This window comes from Pan troglodytes, chromosome 2, assembly GCF_028858775.2.
Source record: "Pan troglodytes isolate AG18354 chromosome 2, NHGRI_mPanTro3-v2.0_pri, whole genome shotgun sequence".
Taxonomy (NCBI): Eukaryota; Metazoa; Chordata; class Mammalia; order Primates; family Hominidae; genus Pan; species Pan troglodytes.
In genome coordinates, this window is record NC_086015.1 from 45,985,116 (window position 1) to 45,991,115 (window position 6,000).

Below are 6,000 nucleotides of genomic sequence, written 5' to 3' on the forward strand. Positions count from 1 at the left end.
GTCTCCCTCTTGGATGGGAGATTTTCACCCTTATAATAACAACCTAAGAGTCCTTAAAATCTGTGGCCTTCTGGGATGTCTTTTTCCTTTAATAACCATATTAATGATTCCAGCATCCATTGCACATACTTGGCAACTCCAGAGTAGACTGGATTTTCAGGGAAATAATATTTTTTGGTCTTTTCTCACAACAAATTCCTTAAGTCTTGCTTCCTTCTCATCATCTTATCTCTAGCACATGCTAGTCTCATCTGACCCTGCTTCCCCTCACACATTTGACAGTGTAGAAGGGGGCCTTTTTTTCCTCTATTCTTATAAGTTCTGTGACTGAGACCTGTGACTTTCACTGACCAAAGACAGATTAACAGGAGAAAAGCATACAAATTTTGTTTGATAATATTCTAAATTTTATGTGCACATGGAGGCCTTCGTAGAAAAGAAAGGAAGACTCAAATAAATGACTAGACCCAGGGGCTTATATATCATTTTAACAAAGAGCAATAAAATGTAGAAACATGAAGAGGCAATGGAAAAAGAGATTTGAGCTAGGGGGCAGTCTCACTCTGTCACACAGACTGGAGTGCAGTGGCATAATCTGAGCTCCCTGCAACCTCCGCCTCCCGGGTTCAAGCAATTCTCCTGCCTCAGCTTCTCGAGTAGCTGGACCTACACATGTGTGCCACCACACCTGAATAATTTCTGTATTTTTGGTAGAGATCGGGTTTCCCCATGTTGACCAGGGTGGTCCTGAACTCCTAGCCTCAAGTGATCAACCCATCTCAGCCTCCTAAAGTGTTGGGATTACAGGTATGAGCCACTGCACCCAGCCAGATGTATTATTTTAGTAAGGTTTGTTTCAACAGATTCATGTTGGTGTCAATTCCCCACCACCATTGATAAGAATGTTCTCTTTTTCCTGGTGCAGAGAGGGTACCTTTCTGGCAGGAAATTTATGCCCTCCTTTTAGGTAGAAAGAGGAGGTTAGGGAACACTTCCTGCATCTGCTGTTTCTCTCATCCAAGTATTAACAAGCATGACCCTGAAATCAGCTGTCTCTCAGTTGCCTTCAGTTCAAAATAGTCGATATGTCTAAGTGGCATGTTTTGGGATGGCATGTTCTGATCTTCTTCAACAGCACCTTTAAAAGTACTTTCCTTCTCCTTCTTCATTCCCCAAAGCCCATGTTACTCTGTGACACATACTTTTACTGAATGTGTGGCAATAACAGAGAGAAGTTGCAGCATAGAAAGAAAACAACTTAAAACTGAGTATTAAACATGGTGATGGTAAGGGTAGTAGAAAGCAGGCACTTGCACAGTGCTGATGGGAGAGCAATTTGGCAGTATTCATGAAAATGGCAAATGCACATCCCCATTCAATCCAGCAATTCCACTTCTAGGAAGTGGTATGATCTCGGGTCACTGCAACCTCCACCTCCCGGGTTCAAGTGATTCTCCTGCTGCAGCCTCCCAAGTAGTTGGGACTACAAGCACGCACCACCCACACCTGGCTAATTTTTGTATTTTTTAGTAGATACGGAGTTTTACCATGTTAGTCAGGCTTGTCTCCAACTGCTGACCTCAAGTGATCTGCCTGCCTTGGTCTCCCAAAATGCTGGGATTACAGGTGTGAGCCACCACACTCGGCCTGTACATCATATGATTTAAATGCTTATTTTAAAATTATATATGTGTGTATACAATCATATGTGTGTATATACACATGTAATAAATAAAATATCTATAATGTATACATGTGTATATATGTGTATATACCTATACATTACAGATATGTAAATGTGTACATATATATACACATATATGCATTATACACATATGAATACATATATTCTGATTTTCTTCAATAGTTCTTTTAAAAGAACTGTTTGCATATACATTTGTATATGTATATAGGTATACACATATATATACATGTAAGCGTGATGCCTCACACTCACAGGTAACCTAGGGCTCTGCCTGAAGCTCTTTCTATTTTCCCTTCTCACCTCTTCTACCCAGTCTTGGACTTCCCCCTCTTTCTTCCTTGTCTTCAGGGAAAAATTATTTATAAGTCCTATTATGTAGTCTGGGGCAGCATTTGAAATGTCTATTAATCACTTCCCTCTAGATGAAACTGACCTAATCTGTTATCTGCAAACATCATTAAAGAGTTTTCCTAAACAAATGTCTCCCATCCCTGATATTTACCTTTAGCAATTCAAAGAATTTGCAGATTATTATAATTTAAAGTTTTCTCTTACAAATTCAGGCCAAACTATTAGGTCAGCCTCCCTGAACAATCTCCAATAGGACAAGGGAGAGGTGCTCTCTCCTTGTCCAGAATAAAAGCTAGTTTCCTTTCCTCTTTCCTGGTACAGAGTTAACACTGAAAACAACATTCTTATACATCAATCTTGGCAAGCATGTCAGGTTTTTTGTCTGAGGATAAATTCCTATGTGATAGGGTGGTGCCAACAGTTTAACATTTCCTCTGTGGCTTTAAAAACATTATTATTGGTCAGGCACAGTGGCTTGTGCCTCTAATCCCAGCACTTTGAGAGGCTGAGGTGGGCAGATCGCTTGAGCTCAGGAGTTCGAGACCAGCCTGGGCAATATAGCAAAAGCCCATCTCTACCAAAAATACAAAGAAAAACCCGGGTGTGTTGGTGCAAGCCTATAGTCCAGTTACTCAACAGGCTGAGGCAGGAGGATTCCTTGAGCCCGGGAGACAGAGGTTGCAGTGAGCTGAGATTGTGCCACTGCACTCCAGCCTGGGCAACACAGCAAGACACTGTCTAAAAAAAAAAAAAAATTATTAAGCTTAGAATGGCATTTTTCATTTGGAGAGTAGATATTTGCTTATTTTTCTACTTTTATTCTTTCAATTTTTACATAAGATTATTTAATCCATCTGGAATTTATTTTGGTGAACATTGGGAAATTAGGACATAACTTTATTACCCCTTAGAATACTTAGCCAATTATCCCAGCACTAAAATTCTCCCTTTCCTCAGAAACTTGTGATGCCTTCCTCATTATAGACCGACTTTTTGATATATGCATTAAGGTCTGTTTCTAGCTTATTAATTTTGCTCCATGGAGCTCTATTTTTGCACTAGTTGGAGATGGTTCTTAATAATTTTGTTTTAAATTTTTATAACAAAGAAGGAAGAAAAATTATCCGCAGAGAATGAGGGGACAGAGATGATAATGAAGACATAAAAGGGGGAAATGGTTAAGACAAGACAGTGTAGTGTGTGTAATGAGGAGTCATTTAGAGTTGAATAACTGAGGCACTGAGCTGCTCTAATGGCCTGGCTATGGGTGGAGAAAATCAGGTTATGATTAGAGAAAAAGTCTTCCATCAGTACTCTCTGGAATCCACATCAATTTAAAAGCAGAATCTGGCCAGGCACAGTGGCTCACACTTGTAATCCCAGCACTTTGGGCAGATCACCTGAGGTCAGCAATTCAAGACCAGCGTTGTCAGCTTGGTGAAACCCAGGCTCTACTAAAAATACAAAAATTAGCTGGGCGTGGTGGCGCATGCCTTTAATCCCAGCTACTTAGGAGGCTGAGGCAAGAGAATCGCTTGAACCCAGGAGGTGGAGGTTGCAATGAACTGAGATCGTGCAACTGCACTCTGGCCTGAGCAACAGAGCCAGAGTCTGTCTTAAAAAAAAAAAAAGAAAGAAAAAATTAAAAGTAGAATGTAAGGATTCCTATGTATTCTCCATCCCTTTATTCAACAAATATATATTGAGGATCTACTATGTGTTGGACACTATATTAGCCTGAATCTAAATCAGTGATCAAAAAGATAGGATCGGGTGGTTTGAAAACCATGGTTTGGATACCAGCGGAGTCTGCAATGGAAGAGTTGATGCCTTGGCTATTGCCGGTAGAGCTCTGCAACTTGATGGAAGGTTTTGATCCCTCAGTACCCCTGAGGACCCCTCAGGAATGCCTGAGGTGGGTCCAGATCCAAGCAGCTCAATGTCCAGATGTTGTGGTAGCACAAATTGACCCAAAGAATTGAAAAGCAAGGCCGGGAGCAGTGGCTCATGCCTGTAATCCCAGCACTTTGGGAGGCCGAGGTGGGCAGATCACGAGGTCAGGAGTTTGAGACCAGCCTGGCCAACATGGTGAAACCCCATCTCTACTAAAAATACAAAAAATTAGCCTGCCATGGTGGTGTGCACCTGTAATCCCAGCTTCTCGGGAGGCTGAGGCAGGACAATTGCTTGAACCTGGGAGGTGGAGGTTGCAGTGAGCTGAGATTGTGCCATTGCACTCCAGCCTGGGCAACAAGAGCCAAACTCCGTCTCAAAAAAAAAAAAAAAAAAAGGAAGTTGAAAAGGAAGCAAAGTGTTAATATTTTTCTTTCAGGATGCCAACCAGCCACTGAAGGTTATTCCCCAACACTTCGGTGGCAACAGCAACAAGTGGCACTGTTTTCAACTGTTCGACAGAATGTGAACAAACATAGAAGTCACTGGAAATCACAACAGTTGGATAGTAATGTGACTATGCCAAAATCTGAAGATGAAGAAGGCTGGAAGAAATTTTCTCTGGGTGAAAAGTTATGTGCTGATGGGGCTGTTGGATCAGCCACAGTTGAAAGTCCCGGAGTAGATTCTGCACAAGGAAGATGCTTTATGCTTTATTGACTTGTCTGGAAAAGCCTTTATTACCTCAGGCTCATTCATTGATTCGGCAGCTTGCAAGGTGTTCTGAAGTGAGGCTCTTAGGGGAGAGCAAAGATGATGAGAAGGTTCCTGCTTTGAATTTATTAGTTTGCTTGCTTAGCAGGTATTTTGACCAATGTGATTTAGCTGATGAGCCATCTTTATGTAGTGATCTCTCAGGAATAGAAGATATTTCTCACGAAGGCACCTTAACTCTGAGGAAATGCAATGCCAATTCAAGTGCAGATTGCAACACAACTTCAACACGATGTCAGGAGTTCACATCTTAACCTGTGCTGTTCAGGTTGATACTCAGAATATAGGTTGTATTGATTGAACGTCTGAAATATCAATGAAAAATCACCCCCCAGTTTTTGATGAACAGTTTGAACAGTTTTCTGTAATCAAGCAGCTTGCATAGAAATTGTATGATGAAATCTTACATAGGTTATTGGTACTGTTTTGTTGTTTATCTACATATGTACATATAAAATTTTATTGAAAATATGTTTTGGTTACTAAAATTTTGTTTGACTCTTAACAAAAGACAATGGATGGCCTTAGCATCAGAATTAAAATAATCTAGAGTAAATAACAAATGCGTTCACAGCAATAAAATTAATCAAGCATTAAAAAAAAAAGATAGGATTGGCTGGGTGTGGTGGCTCACACTCTTAATCTCAGCACTTTGGGAGGCTGAGGCAGAAGAATTGCCCGAGCTCAAGAGTTTGAGACCAGCCTGAGCAACATAGCAAGACCCTGTCCCAAAATTAAAAAAAAAAAAAAAAAAAAAGATCCACCCTCCTGGAACGTCCTGAAAATACAGAAACAGTCCCTGGAGTAGGATATGTAGTCAGTCATTGCGGGTATGCATTCTGTTTTCTTTTCTTTTTTGTTTTTTTTGAGAAGGAGTCTCGCTCTGTCGCCCAGGCTGCAGTGCAGTGGCGCGATCTCGGTTCACTGCAAGCTCCGCCTCCCAGGGTTCACGCCATTCTCCTGCCTCAGTCTCCTGAGTAGCTGGGACTACAGGCGCCAGCCACCACACCTGGCTAAATTTTTGTATTTTTTAGTAGAGACGGGGTTTCACCATGTCAGCCAGGATGGTCTCCATCTCCTCGTGATCCACCCACCTCGGCCTTCCAAAGTACTGGGATTACAGGCATGAGCCACCGCACCCAGCCACATTCTGTTTTCTTTTGTAATAAAGATAGGCATTCTAGATGTTTCTCAATTTGGGCAGTCAGAACATAAATCTTCTTTTTTTAAATTTTTGTTTTTTTTTGTGATGTAGTTTTGCTCTGTCACCCAGGCTG

At 41.2% G+C, this 6,000-nt stretch overlaps 1 pseudogene; it reads left to right on the top strand.

The window, feature by feature from the left end:
• Window positions 1-3,843: 3,843 nt before the first annotated feature.
• On the top strand, window positions 3,844-4,977 carry LOC100608913 (gem-associated protein 2-like; annotated as a pseudogene).
• The last annotated feature ends 1,023 nt before the right edge of the window (window positions 4,978-6,000 follow it).